The sequence below is a fragment of the Gossypium arboreum genome, chromosome 1, assembly GCF_025698485.1.
Source record: "Gossypium arboreum isolate Shixiya-1 chromosome 1, ASM2569848v2, whole genome shotgun sequence".
Taxonomy (NCBI): domain Eukaryota; kingdom Viridiplantae; phylum Streptophyta; class Magnoliopsida; order Malvales; family Malvaceae; genus Gossypium; species Gossypium arboreum.
In genome coordinates, this window is record NC_069070.1 from 46,506,430 (window position 1) to 46,523,349 (window position 16,920).

Sequence of the window (16,920 nt, forward strand, 5' to 3'; positions counted from 1 at the left end):
CCTTTCCTGGATGGTAATCAATCACAAGCTCGTAGTCTTTTAACAACTCATACCATCGTCGCTGTTTCAAATTTAGATCTTTCTGAGTCATCAAGTATTTCAGGATTTTGTGATTAGAATAAACATGACATTTCTCATCGAACAAATAGTGGCACCATATCTTTAATGCAAACACAATAGTTGCTAACTCTAGGTTGTGTGTCAGATAATTCTTTTCATGCGGCTTTAACGGTCTCGAGGCATAAGCTATAACTTTTCCTTCTTGCATCAAAACACAACCCAAACCATTTAAAGATGCATCACCATAGATAACAAATTCTTTACCCGATTCTGGCTGAACTAACACTGGAGCTTCTGTCAAAAGGGCTTTCAACTGATCAAAACTTTTCTGGCACTTTTCTGACCAGTCGAACTTAACATCTTTCTGTAATAGCTTCATCATCAGGGTTGCAATCATAGAGAAACCTTTCACGAACCGTCTATAATAACCAGCAAGTCCCAAAAAAATTTAGACTTTAGAAACATTTCTCAGAGGTTTCCAATCAAGTATAGCTGAAATTTTACTCGGATCAACCCTAATACCCAATACTGATACAACATGGCCAAGAAAACTAACTTCGCGTAACCAAAACTCACATTTACTGAACTTTTCATATAACTATTTATCTCGTAAAGTCTGTAACACAAGTCTCAGATGTTTGTCATGCTAAGTTTCATCATGTGAGTAGATCAATATGTCATCTATAAAGACAACCACAAATCGATCTAGATACTGTCTGAAGATCCAATTTATCAAATCCATGAAAACAACAGGTGCATTAGTAAGTCCGAAAGGCTTAACCAAAAACTCATAATGTCCGTAGTCAATTCACATAATGTCATCTATAAACGGATATTTATTCTTTATAGTCACCTTATTGAGCTGTCTGTAGTCAATACACATTCTCATAGTTCTGTCTTTCTTTTTCACAAATAAAATTGGTGCACCCCAGAGAAAGAAACTCAGTCGTACGAAACCTCTATCTATCAACTCTTGCAACTGAGTTTTAAATTCTTTTTAGTCAGCAGGTGCCATTCTGTACGGAGCTATCAAAATCAGAGTCGTCTCCGGTACTAACTCAATACCAAACTCTACTTCTCAGATAGGTGGCAAACCCGACAATTCTTCAAGAAACACATCCGGATACTCGCACACAACTGGTATTGATTCAATCTTTCTTTCGGTCAGTTTACTTTCAAGCGCATACGCAAAGTAAGCTTCACAACCCTTTCTCACATACGTTTGACTTAACATTGAAGAATCACTGCCGGTAAACCATTCGGATCATTACATTCAATCCGGATAATCTCATCATTTTGGCACCGTAAATCAATAGTCTTTCTTTTTCAATTTATGATAGCATCATGCAAAGTCAACCAATCCATACACAGAATTATATCGAACTCGTCGAATGAAAACAACATCAAATCAGCCAGAAAACACGAATCTTGAATCATCAAAGGACAATTTTTACACACTTTTTCAACCATAACACACCGGCCCAAGGGGTTCAATACTCTAATAACAAACTCAGTAGACTCAATAGGTAAAGTCTTACTGAATACTAAAGTCTCACACACATAAGAATAAGTCGAACCAGGATCAATCAATGCTATTACACTAGTATCATAGAGAGTGAATGTACCAGTAATAACATCTGGGGATAAAGCCTCTTCGAGTGCACGTATAGCATAAGCTCTGGCAGGTGCGTGAGCCTCAGATCAAATTGTTGTGTTTTTAGTTCCTCTCTGATTGCTACTCACATTACCCATATTTCTAGGTGATCTACCTCGATCTGTAGTGTTACTCGATTTCGTATTTTCACTGTATCTTGCTCGACCAACTTAGGATATTCACGGATGAAGTGATCCATCAATCCACATTTAAAACAAGCCTGACCGTACAATCTACAACTGTCGGGATGTCATTTACCATAATGTTTGCATTCCGATTGATTTGAATTAATGTTGCCAACACTAGCTACTGAGGTAGCTTTCGAATTTGCAGGTGGTCTATCCTGATCACGTTTAGTATAACCTGTAGTAGCCTTTGAACGGCTAGAATCATCCCGAAATCTCTTTAATCCCAACTGAAAAGACTTATTCGTTGATCTCTTACATGAATTTGTAACTTCAATGTCAGCTTTTCTTTTTTCTTTCCTAAGCTCTTCGGCTTTACATGCTCGCTCAACCAGTACTACGAACTCTTTTATTTCAAGTATGCCAACAAGCAGTTTAATGTCTTCGTTCAAACTGTCTTCGAATATTTTACACATTATAGCTTCAGTTGAAACAAACTCTCTGGCATATCGACTGAGTCTCACGAATTTCCGTTCATATTCTGCCACAGTCATGCGACCCTGTTTCAATTCCAGAAATTCTTTGCACTTCTGATCGATAAATCTTTGGCTGATGTATTTCTCACGAAACGCAATCTAAAAGAACTCCAAGGTCACCTGCGATAACAGTGTATTCCACCAGTGGTATGCGATGTCTCGTAGAAAAGATATGGCACATTTTAAACATTCATCCGGGGTACAAGATAGCTCTTCAAACACGCGGATAGTATTATCAAGCTAGAATTCAGCTTGATCAGCATCATCATCATCAGTAGCTTTGAATTCTTCAGGCCCGTGTTTTCTGATTTATCAACAGGGAGCTTATGTAATCTCAACGGATCACTCACTTGAGGTATAACAAGAGAAGGATTAGTTGGGGGTGGAGGTTGTTGTGCAGCCAGATTAGTTCGGATATACTGAGTAAACCAGTCGTTCATCATTTGGTAAAAATCTAGTTTAGCCTCTCCCTCTTGGTTACTTAAAGTCGGTCGAGAATCAACTGGCACTGTCCCTTGAGTGGGAGTAGGCACTATACTCTCGACATCATCAGCTACGGCTCTATGGGGATCCATTTACTATACAAAAACACATTTTCAAATGTCAGAAGTCATCACACTATCACAGAATATAATATGACATGTATAGCTAGACTCACATGGCTACCTTAGTCCTAGAATCGACTAAATCGTAGCTCTGATAAGAATCAAATGTAACACCTCTAACCTGTATTCGTCACTAGAACGGGATTACAAGGCATTACCGACATAGATAGTTCAGAAGAGACTTTCATTACAGAGTAAATCATCTAATAATAATTTTTTTAAACCAAACTAACATGTTTCAATTATACCATATTTGCAATTATTTGAATTACTGTTACTCAATACAAACAAATAACCATAGAAATTAAATGCTCAACTCATAATCAATTGTTTCATTTCATATTCAAATCATATAAACAACTTAATATTTATAGCATTTGAATAATTTACATGTGAAATAATTTATCTACTTACTAATTTGTTGCACATAATTTAAAATACAATTACCGAATCACAAATATAACATTTTAATAAATCTAATTAATTTATCTACTTGTCTATTTCAATATGTTAACAACCATGACTTATGCATCTATATAAACACATACTTCATGATCATAAACAATTAAAATAATAAATCCCATTCAAATATATATAGCTATTTCATTATCAACTCATTTCAATACTAAACCGTCTTAATATACCAATTTTGATAATAAAACATATCAAAATTTATCATATGCAAGAGTATAAATATATAAATATATATATCATTAGCCGAATATACATACATGCCATTTACCAATTTCCAAGAAAATTTTACAAGTCAAATTATATATCAAGGTTTGTGTCAGTACTACAATACACCAATACTAATTTTACTATATAGCAAAATTATCACATAACTTAACCAAGACATGTACCGAATATCACACATTAATCCATTTTCAATCTTAGTTACCGAATCCATCTATTCATGATGTCATACATTTCATACACATTTATTATGTTAATAAAATACACATTACCTTTAGACATGATCAACTAAAGTCATTCATTAAACATATAACTTAACAAATATATCAAACACCTCACACATACCTATATATATATGTATGCCTAAAAACATATATATGCAAGTGCCGAATCATCAATGAAACATATTCATTATCCAAATCCAGCATTTATCTGAATTCACTCATCAATCCAAAATAACTATTAATATCTAATGCAAAACATACGCACGTCATTTTTATCATGAGTAACCTAACAAATATATTTTATAATAATGTATATACCAATACCGATTCAACCAAATCACATCCAAAACCATCAACCATATTCCATGCATATAACATATATGATCATGATTAAATTCATATATTCATTTATCATATTAGCCATTTTCGCATGGCTTAATATATACACCACGTTATACCTATCCAAATATAACCTAGCTTATACATGCCATAGATGCAAGTTTAAACTTATAATGTAACAAAAATAGTAAACAGTGTGATAGACTTTACTGACGATCCCCGAGCTCATAACTTGATCCAAAATCTATAAAACAGAAGCACACATACACATAGAGTAAGCTTTTATAGCTTAGTAAGCCAAAAGCAAATAAACAACCCAATGATATTATCAAAGCAAATAAACAACCCAATGATATTATCAACGTAATTAAACTAAACCAAATTATATTATCAATATCACATTTAGTTCCAAACATATAAAGTTCATAATTATTATATATATATATATATATATATATCTTCATTCATAAATGTCACCATGGCCGAATGCTCATATAGCCAAATTAACATATTATCATTCAGCTTCCACGACCAAATAGTCGTTATAAAACCTAGTCCATATATACTTAAATGTATAAGCTCATGTATTAAAATATAACTTCATACACATATGCTATTTATGTGGCAGGAATACACCTGATCATACATGCACATAATTAAGATTCATTTCAATAATATTCACAAGGCTGAATACACTTACCTAGTTCACATATATTATTCATTTGCATTACACATAATTTGTAAGTTTATTTATAGTAATGGATCCCGATCCCAACCGAGCGGTAGCTGATGATCTTGAGAGTGTAGCGCCTGCTCCCGCACAAGGGACAACGCCGGCAGACTCTCAACCTATTGCTAGTAATCAGAACGATGAAGCTAGACAAGCTTTTTATAGCGTGATGAATGATTGGTTCAACCAATACATTCGAACTAATACGGCTGTTCCACAACCTCCATTCCCGACTAATACAACCCCCGCACCTACAATACCTCCGGTAACTGACCAAATAAGGTCAAATAAGCCCCCAATTGACAGAATCCGAAAACACGGGGCTACTGAATTTAAAGCTACGGACGGCGACGATGCCGAGCAAGCTGAATTTTGGTTGGACAACACTATTCGAGTACTTGATGAACTGTCTTGTACACCCAATGAATGCCTAAAGTGTACTATCTCCTTGCTACGTGATTCTGCCTACTATTGGTAGAATACGTTGATTTCTGTCGTGCCCAGAGAGCAAGTAACTTGGGAGTTTTTCCAAACCGAGTTTCGAAAAAAGTATATCAGTCAGAGATTCATTGATCAAAAATGGAAAGAATTTCTTGAACTTAAACAGGGTTCCATGTCAGTTACTGACTATGAACGAAAGTTTGTAAGGCTCAGCCGGTATGCGCGAGAATGCATTTCTTCAGAAACTGTGATGTGTAAACGTTTTGAAGATGCACTGAACGATGATATAAAGCTGTATGTTGGCATTTTAGAAATCCGAGAATTTGTGGTACTTGTCGAGCGAGCTTACAAAGCCGAGGAGCTCAGTATGGAGAAAAGAAAAGCTGATATGGGAGCAAAGGAGTTTCGTAAGAGGTCTTTGGGGAGGCCCTTTCAACAGTCATCAAAAAAATTTAGAGATGATTTAGGCCGATCTAGAGACACTTCGGGCTTTTCTAGACGAGATCATGATCGACCCCCTGTGAGTGCACGAGTCACTTAGGTCGCCAGTGTTGGAAATGATCGTCGAGACAGAACGGAGTGTCAGTATTGTGGTAAATGGCATTCGGGGAGTTGTAGATTCCATGACCGCTCCTGTTACAAGTGCGGATCAGCTGACCACTTTATTAAAGATTGCCCGAGATTGTCTGAACAGAATGTAAATCAGAGTGGGAAACTTGGTGCTACCACTGCTCGGGGTAGACCATCTAGAAATACGGGCAATGCTAGTGGCGGTCAGAGAGGATCTAGAGATGCTACAACCAGATCTGAGGCTCGTGCTCCTGCTAGAGCTTATGCTATACGCGCTCGCGAGGATTCTTCCTCGCCAGATGTTATTACCGGTGCTTTAACTCTCTTTGATACTAATGTGATTGCTTTGATTAACCCTGGTTCTACTCATTCTTATATATGTGAAACCTTAGCATCCAGTAAGACTTTACCTGTTGAGTCTACTGAGTTCGTAATTCGAGTGTCAAATCCCTTGGGTCGTTACGTGCTTGTCGACAAAGTGTGTAAGAAATGTCCCCTAATAATTCGAGGTTCCTGTTTTCGGCCGATTTGATGCTTTTACCGTTTGATGAATTTGATGTTATCCTCGGTATGGATTGGTTGACCGTACATGATGCAATTGTAAATTGCAAAAGAAAAACCATCGATTTGAGGTGTGTAAATAACAAGATAATCCGAGTTAAGTCTACTGACTGGAATAGGTTGCCAGCTGTAATATCATCGATGTTGGCTCAGAAATATGTAAGAAAGGGGTGTGAAGCATACCTAGCGTATGTACTTGATGACAAAGAGTTAGAAAAGAAGCTTGAATCTGTGCCGGTGGTTTGCGAATATCTGGATGATTTTCCCGAAGAATTACCGGGTTTACCACCTGTTCGGGAGGTAGAGTTTGGCATTGAGCTTGTACCTGGGACTACACCGATTTTGATAGCTCCGTATCGTATGGCACCAACGGAGTTAAAGGAATTGAAGGCTCAGTTGCAAGAGTTGATGGATAGAGGTTTCGCTCGACCAAGTTTCTCACCGTGGGGTGTACCAATATTGTTTGTGAAAAAGAAGGACGGAACCATGAGGTTGTGCATCGACTATCGTCAGCTGAATAAGGTGACAATAAAGAATAAATATCCGATACCGCGCATTGACGATTTGTTTGATCAACTAAAGGGAGCCTCAGTGTTTTCAAAGATAGACTTGAGATCAGATTATTATCGATTCATGAATTCGAGATTGAATATACCCAAAACACTTTCGAGCGAGATACGGTCACTAAGAGTTCTTAGTGATGTCGTTTGGGCTCACTAATGCCCTGCGGTATTTATGGATTTGATGAATCGGATCTTGAACGAGATTTGGACCGGTTTGTAGTTACATTTATTGATGACACTTAGTCTATTCAAGAGATGAGTTGAACATCTTTGAGCACCGAGACTAGTGTTGCGATTTTACGGGATAAGCGGTTATATGCTAAGTTCAGTAAGTGCGAGTTCTGGTTAAGAGAGGTTAGCTTCTTGGGTCATGTGGTATCTCCATCGGGCATTCGAGTTGATCTGAGCAAAATTTTAGCCATACTTAACTGGAAGCCTCCGAGAAATATTACTGAGGTTCGGAGCTTTTTGGGACTTGCCAGTTACTACAGACGGTTTGTAAAAGGTTTCTCAATGATAGCCACACCAATGACGAAACTACTTCAGAAAGATGTTGAGTTTGAATGGACAGAAAAGTGTCAGAAAAGTTTCGATCAATTGAAAACTCATTTGACGGAAGCTCCAGTACTAGTGCAGCCCGAATCAGGCAAGGAGTTCGTCATCTACAGTGATGCATCCTTACTTGGGTTGGGTTGTGTATTGATGCAAGAAGGTCGAGTTGTAGCTTATGCGTCGAGACAATTGAAGCCACATGAGAAAAATTATCCAACCCATGATCTCGAATTAGCTGCCATCGTATTCGCTTTGAAAATATGGAGACATTACTTATTTGGTGAGAAGTGCCATGTATTTTCGAATCACAAAAGTCTCAAATATTTGATGACTCAAAGAAACTTGAATCTGCGACAAAGACGTTGGCTCGAGTTGTTAAAAGATTATGAGCTTGTCATTGACTATCACCCAGGAAAGGCTAATGTGGTTGCGGACGCTTTGAGTCGTAAATCACTGTTTGCTTTACGAGCGATGAACGTACACTTGTCCGTTCTATCCGACAATGGGTTAGTAGCGGAATTAAAGGCTAGACCATTGTTGATTCATCAAATTCGTGAAGCTCAGAAAGTCGATGATGAATTAGTTGCAAAACGGGCTGAATGCGTTTCGAATATGGAATCAGAGTTTCAAATTGATGATGACGATTATTTGAGGTTCAGAAATCGTTTGTGTGTTCCAAGAAATTCAGAACTTATTTCGACGATTCTGAACGAAGCTCATTGTAGCCGAATGTCAATTCACCCGGGGAGTACGAAAATGTACAACGATCTGAGACGTCAGTTTTGATGGCATGGTATGAAACGAGCATTTCTGATTTTGTTTTGAAGTGTTTAATATGCCAACAAGTGAAAGCGAAACATCAAGTTCCTATAGGTTTACTTCAGCCGATCATGATACCTGAATGGAAATGGGAACGAATCACGATGGATTTTGTATCTGGGTTACCATTGTCGGCGAGTAAGAAAGATGCGATTTGGGTTGTTGTTGATAGGTGACTAAGTCGGCTCATTTTATTCCGCACGCACGGATTATTCATTGGATAAACTAGCTGAATTGTATGTTTCTCAGATTGTGAGATTACACAGGGTACCCATTTCTATTGTGTCGGATAGAGATCCGAGGTTCACCTCGCGATTTTGGAAGAAATTGCAAGAAGCTTTGGGTACCATGTTGCATTTTAGCACCGCTTTTCATCCCCAAACCGATGGTCAATCCGAGCAGATAATTCAGATACTCGAGGATATGTTGAGATGTTGCATCCTTGAGTTTAGTGGTTCATGGGAACGGTATTTACCTTTGATTGAATTCGCTTACAAAAATAGTTTTCAATCAAGTATTAAGATGGCACCTTACGAGGCTTTGTACGGTCGTAAATGCCGTACACCATTGTTTTGGACCGAGCTCGGTGAAAGTAAAATTTTTGGAGTTGATTTGATTAAAGATGCTGAGCGGAAAGTAAAAATAATTAGTGAAAGTCTAAAGGCAGCATCCGATCGTCAGAAGTCGTACGCGGATTTAAAACGAAGAGATATTGAGTATCAGGTGGGAGACAAAGTGTTTCTTAAGGTTTCACCTTGGAAAAAGATACTCAGATTTGGCCGTAAGGGCAAACTGAGTCCAAGATTCATTGGGCCGTATGAAATCTCCGAACGAGTTGGTCCAGTTGCATATAGGTTGCTTTTACCCCGAACTTGAAAGGATTCTAGCGTTTTTCATGTTTCGATGCTTGACGTTCTGAGATCGATCCTTCGCACATAATTAGTCCATCAGAGGTCGAAATTCAATCTGACTTAAGTTATGAAGAAGAACCGATTCGTATCCTAGCTCGTGAAGTGAAAGAGTTGCGAAACAAAAGGGTTCCGTTAGTAAAGGTGTTATGGCTCAAACACGGAGTCGAAGAAGCTACTTGGGAAACCGAGAACTCTATGAAAGAACGATACCCAAATCTATTTACCGGTAAGATTTTCGGGGACGAAAATTTCTTAAGTGGGGGAGAGTTGTGACAGCCCTAAATTGACCCTAGTCGGAAAGTGGTTTCGGGACCACAAAACGGAGTCATAAAAATAATTAACCATTATATTTGATGCTTATTATATGTAGATAGGCATGTGTGAAAATTTCATGTTTGAATTTTGTTAATTGTAAGTGAATTTTGCTAAATAGGACTTGTATGAGAAAATTTAGAAATGTGCTAGGCAAATGTTAAAGTGGCCTATTGATGCATGCTAGAAAATGCTTGTCCTTGCATGTCAAATTACCCAAAACTTAGGATGGTGGCCGGCCATGCTATGGGTTAAAAGGTATTATAAACATTTTATGTTAGTGTTTTATGTTGGGAATGGTGATGAAAAAAAAAAGAGAAAAAGAGAAAAAGTTCCCATTTTGTTCTTCTTGACCGAAAAATCAAAGAAAAGAAAGGAAGAAAGGTTGAAGAGGTTCGGCCATGCTTGTAACTAGGTTAAGGTATGTTTGATGTTATTCCATGAAATTCATGCATATTTTTAGATGTTAGTTTGAATTCTACCTAGCCCATGGTTTAAATTCCTTTTTGCTATTTGATGGGGATGATACTCGGCCATGGATGTTGTCATTCTTGCTTGGTGTTGATGTTGTGTTGATGAGGTATCAAGTTATTTTAGCAACCCATGTCAAAATTATGAACATCATGGTATGGTGTCTTGAGCATTCGGCCATGGTAGGAAGTAGAAGAGAAATATGGTTGTTGTTCATGTTATTTGGATGAAAAGAAAAGGGGTTAGTAGTTAGATGAAGTAGAGTCTAACAAATGAGCACATTTGTGCATTAGTTGCTAGATGGAGAAAAATCGGTTAGCAAGTTATGTACTAAGGCCGAATATGACTTTGAACATTATTGAGTAATGTATGTGTTTTGAATTGATGGAATGGAGAGGATGCTTTCATTGTGTTATGCACAATTATATATTAAATTCAGGTTTGCTAAGCTAGCTATTAAGGTGAAGTGCAAATGTTAGTATTTGATTACTAGTGTATATATGTGTATTAGCCGAGTTTTGAACTTGAAACAAAATGGTATTTAGTCAATACAAGTGACCATATTTGTAGAATGTATTAAGTATACAATCGGCCTCAACATAGACATGCATATTCGGCCACATGAATGTATACATAGGTTGATGTGTACGTTCGGCTATAGGTAAGCATATTGATAGCTTTATCTTGACTTAGAAAAAAAAAATCGACTAAAGGGGAATATTGGCTAATATGTTGAATTTGATTCATGATTTCATACATATATGACTCTAATGCCTAATATACATGGGCTAAGTACCTTGAGTTTCTCTTTGATGTTCAAAATGATTAAATCAATTTATTTGTTAAATTAAGCTCAAGAACAAAGGGGAACTAAATCCGATAAAGGAAAGGAAAAGGTGATCGAATAGCCGTTGAAATTGTTCGACAACATCCGAGGTAAGTTTTCGAGTAATGGAACTTAGATTATGATTCGATTAGATCATGTTATGAGCAAATCAAAATCATGTTCTTTGTATGTAGCTATTGAGCCGAAAATGATAATGCTTGATAAGTGACTTGTGTTTGAATTCTAGTTATGAAAATGAAATATAGATGTGTCATGATTTATTAATATGTGCATGAACATTCAGATGATAACCGGGCTAAGTCCCAAAGGCATTTGTGCTAGTGACTAATTCCGGGCTAAGTCCCGAAGGCATTTGTGCGAGTTACTATATCTGGGCTAAGTCCCGAAGGCATTTGTGCGAGTTACTATAACCGGGCTAAGTCCCGAAGGCATTTGAGCGAGTAGCTATATCCGGCTAAATCCCGAAGGTACTTGGTTTGGGAATGAGCAATCTTGCTGTAATAATTTCAATTAAGACGCTCGGAAAACCCCAACGTTGAGGTATGTTTTGTATATGCATTGGAATAATTGATTCCTTTTAAATAGTATTCGCTCAATCGATTAACAAGCTTCCGGCCTTTAGTCAAGTTGATTTCTTATGTATGAATATAAGGGCTGGAAATGTGAAGTAGGTATGGTTGTGAGAATATGTGTATATGAAATTATTCGTTTAGTCATATAAATGCTGTACTTCAATTGTGCATGATTTCATTACTCAAAACTTACTAAGCATTAAATGCTTATTCCGTTTCTTTGATTCTCTGTTTTATAGATTTTGGTTCGTCAGCTATCAGACTCGGGAGTGTCAAAGTCGAAGTCGCCCACACTATCAAAGCCCTTTTTGGTACTCTTTTAGTTGAACTCTGATAATGGCATGTATAGGGCTGCCCTTTTGTTGTTAGTCAAGTACTTTGGTATTGTATATATTTGGATAGCCATGCGAAAATGGCTTATATATTTTGAGCATAGCGTTATAATCGTTTTGTATATATATGGTTGTTGAGAGGTGTGGAAATGCTTGGCAATGATTAGCCATTGGAATGGTTAATCACGATCATATTTTTGTGCTATGTATGTAAAAGGACTAGTTGAATCATGAAAATTATGAAATAGGTAAAGTCTACCTTAAAAACAGATACCGACTGCAGCAGTGATGTGAATTTGAAAAATCACTAAAAATAGTAGGAATAGAAATAAATTTTGACTAAATTATGTAATCGAACCTTGATGAATCTATTTTCATATGAAAGTAACGAAATGATCATATGAGCCATATTTTATGAGATGTTTAAGTTTTCGGGAAACAGGGCCAGAGTGATTTCTGGATCCCCTATTCTGACTTTGGAAATTCATTATAAATTAACGGGAGATAATTAGAAGTCATACCATATATGTATAGATTTCTATTCGAGTCTAGTTTCTTTAGAAACAAACAGAATAAGTATTGAAGCCCTGTACAGGGAGATATCTAAGTCCTAATACATGAAGATCAGAGTGGTCGAACCCTGAAACAGGGGAGACTTTAACTAATAAACTGTATTAATTGGCTTGACCAAAAATTCTAGAAAAAAATTTGAAGATGGACATATGAGTCTAGTTTCAGGAAAAATTTTTAGAACTCGTTTTCGAGTCGTGGAACATGAGGTATGATTTTTAAGGTGACAGTGACGCAGTTAGCCAGCTTGTCTGGAAATTTTAAAATGGACTGTGCAAATAAATGAATTAAGTCTGTTTGCACCTCGTGTTCGACTCCGGCAACGGTCTCGGGTACGGGGTGTTACAGCATGAGTACACACCCCAAACCATTTAGAGAAGCATCACTATACACCACAAATTCTTTACCTGATTCGGGTTGTATCTACACTGGTGCTTCAGTTAATAACTTTTTCAATTCTTCGAAACTCTGTTGACATTCTTCCGTCCATTCAAATTTAACATCCTTTCGGAGTAGTCTAGTCATAGGAGCAGCAATTATAGAAAATTCATTTACGAACCGCCGATAATACCCAGCTAGCCCCAAGAAACTCCTAACTTCAGTTACATTTTTCGGTGGTTTCCAATCAACAATGGCTGAAATTTTACTAGGATCAACCCGTATACCATCACCTGAAACAATATGACCCAAAAATCCAACTTCCCGGAGCCAAAATTCACTTTTACTAAACTTAGCATACAGCTGCTTATCTCTCAAAGTTTGCAAAACTATCCTCAAATGCTCAGCATGCTCTGTCTCATCTTTTGAATAAATTAAAATATCATCTATAAACACCACAACAAATCTGTCCAAGTATGGCCGAAATATGCGATTCATTATATCCATAAACACAGCAGGAGCATTTGTCAACCCGAATGGCATAACTAAAAATTCATAATGACCGAACCTTGTTCTAAAAGCAGTTTTAGGCACATCTGACTCTTTTACTCGCAGCTGATAATACCCAGATCTCAAGTCAATCTTTGAAAACCATGTCGCTGCTTTTAGCTGATCAAACAAATCATCAATTCTCGACAATGGATACTTGTTTTTGATTGTCACCTTGTTTAACTGCCGATAATCAACACATAATCTCATAGAACCATCCTTATTTTTCACAAATAACACGGGAGCACCCCAAGGTGAAAAACTTGGTCTCACAAAGCCTTTATCAGTCAACTCTTGCAACTACGACTTTAATTCTTTCAACTCTGTTGGTGCCATTCTATATGGAGCAATCGAGATCGGAGTTGTTCCCGGTATCAAATCTATACCAAATTCTACTTCCCTGACTGGAGGCAAACCCGGCAATTCTTCTGGAAATACGTTCGCAAATTCACAGACAACCGACACTGATTCAACTTTCTTTTCAACTTCTTTTGTATTAATTACATACGCCAAATAAGCTTCATAACCCTTTCTCAAATATCTCTGAGTCGACATCAAATAAATCATACTAAATATTGCCTCTGATTTGTCTGGTTCAACCCGCAAGATTTCACTACTTTCACATTTTAATTCTATAACCTTTTCTTTGCAATTTACTATAGCATCATGCAATGTCAACCAATCCATACCCAAAATAACATCAAATTCATCAAACGGCAACAACATCAAGTCGGCCGGAAAGTAATGACCCCGAATCATTAAAGGGCATTTCTTGCATACATTATCAACTATCATGCAATTGCCTAACGGGTTCGACACTTTAATCATAAATTCTGTGTTCTCAACAGGTATATTCATACTAGACACCAGTTTCATGCATACATATGAATGAGTAGAACTGGGATCAATCAAAGCAATAACATTAGTATCATAAAGAGAAAATGTACCGGTAATCACATCGGGTAAGGAAGCATCTTCACGCGCTTTAATAGCATAGGTTCTAGCCGGAGCTCTTCCTTCAGATCTAACTGTTGCATCTCTGGCTACATTCTTACTGCTTGTTTCACTTCCAGCTTTTCTCGGATACCTTCCCCTCGAATCTGCACCACTAGATTTTACATTTTGAAATTTTTCTTTCTCAGCTCTCTCTGGGCAGTCTCTAATAAAATGATCTGGAGAACCACATCGAAAACATTCATTTGCTCTGCACGGACCAAAATGATTTCTACCACACACCGGCACTCGAGTTTAACAAATCTCGTATTTCCCACACTAGCCGCAGTAGTCCGAGATTTAGGACCCACATTTCGCTTCTTAAAATTTCCATATGATTGCCCAAATGAAACTTGGGAACGAGGATTCATATTTCTTGACTTTCCGGTTTCTTTGTGAGGGTGCATTACTCATTGGTCTTTTCTTCCAATTTTGTGTTTCAGATTCTACCTTTTTCTTTTCCTTCAGTAATTCTTCAGCCTTGCAAGCTCGATCGACAAGTACCACCATTTCTTTTAGTTCAAGGATCCCAACAAATAACTTAATGTCTTCGTTAAGCCCGTCTTCAAATCGTCGGCACATCTTGGCTTCTGTAAGAACATATTCCCTGGCATACTTACTTAATGAACAAACTCTCTTTCATATTCTGAGACTGTCATATTACCTTGCTTCAGCTCAAGAAACTCTTTACATTTTTGATCAATAAATCTTTCACTAATATATTTCTTCCGAAACTCTTCTTGAAAGAATTCCCAGGTTACCCTCTCTTTCGGTACCACTGAAATCAAAGTCTTCCACCAATTATAGGCTGAATCTCTCAACAAAGATGTAGCACATTTCAAACATTCTTCAGGTGTACAAGATAATTCATCAAATACCCGGATAGAATTTTCAAGCCAGAACTCTGCTTTCTCTGCATCATCATCCATATTTGCTCTAAATTCTTTAGCCCCTTGTTTACGAATTCTATCAACGGGGGTTCTGTGAAATTTTATCATATCCACTCCTTGAGGCATTGGAGGAATAGGTTGAGGAATTGGGGGAGGAGGGGAGGTCGTATGTTACACCCCGAACCCGAGACCGTCGCCGGAGTCGAACACGAGGTGTTAACAGACTTCAAACCACTTATTAGAAATTTCCTAGACAAGCTGCCAATCTGCATACGAGTTGCATTAAAAATCATATCTTGAGTTCTGAAACTAGAAATCCATTTCCGTAAATTTTTTCCAAAACTAGACCCATATATACATCTACAAATTTTTTTCTAGAATTTTTGGTATGGCCAATTAGTACAGTTTATTAGTTAAAGTGCCCAATGTTACAGGGATCAACTACACTGACCTTTGTGCATTACGACTTGGATATCTCCCTGTACAGGGCTTCAATACTCATGCCATTTGTTTCTAAAGAAACTAGACTCGAAAAGGAATCTGTACATATATGGCATGGCTTCTAATTATCTCTGGTCCATTCACGATGAATTTCCAAAGTCAGGACAGGGACTCCAGTAACTGTTCTGGCCCTGTCTCACGAAAACTTAAATATCTCTTAACATACGGCTCACATGGTCGTTTCGTTTCTTCCATATGAAAATAGACTCATCGAGCTTCGATTACATAATTTATTCATTATTTAATTCCATTCCCACTATTTTTAGTGATTTTTCAATCTCACATCACTGCTGCTGCCAGCATCTGTTACTAAAGCAACTATGCCTATTTCGTGATTTCCCCTTGATCTAACTAGTAATTCATCATACATATCACAAATTATGATCATGACTAGCCATACCAAAGGCTAATCATTGTCAAATATCTCCCTACTACACTATTGCCATATCCTGAATTTTAACACCAAAAAAATAATCAACCATAACATATGGCATAAAAATCGAATTACCAAGACTTGCGACTTAACATTATAGAACCAAATCCAACCGAACATTTATGCCATTTTCGCATGGCTAAAAGTTTACATACCAAATTTCAACAAAACATATTAGCCTATACATGCCGAAATGTTCTCCTAGACCGACTAAAAAGAAGATACCAAAAGTTGCTAGCCGGTGTGATGACTTCGATGACAATCCCGAGCACGCAAAAAGACGAGTCCAAGAAACCTAAAGTAGGTGACAAGCAAACACCGAGTGAGTATATAACTCAGTAAGTCATAAGCATTACATTGCCGTTCAGTAATAATATATCATAAGAGAAAATAAATAATGCGGGATTAAAATCCTCCATCCACACCCAAACTGTGCTATAATTCCTTAGGCATTTCGGTTTAATCTCATACCAAGCCCTACTTTGATATTTCATACATTACACCATATGACATTGGATGCATTTATCTTCAAGTATAATCACCACATAGGTTCAGGGCTTACCAAGCTCAATCCCAAATATAAATAAAATGTCTATTCCTCATGAGCTCAAGGTGTTTACTCGTACCGCTGTCCATGATTGACTCGATAAGGCCGCACACTTAGAGCATGTATATTTATTAGAGAA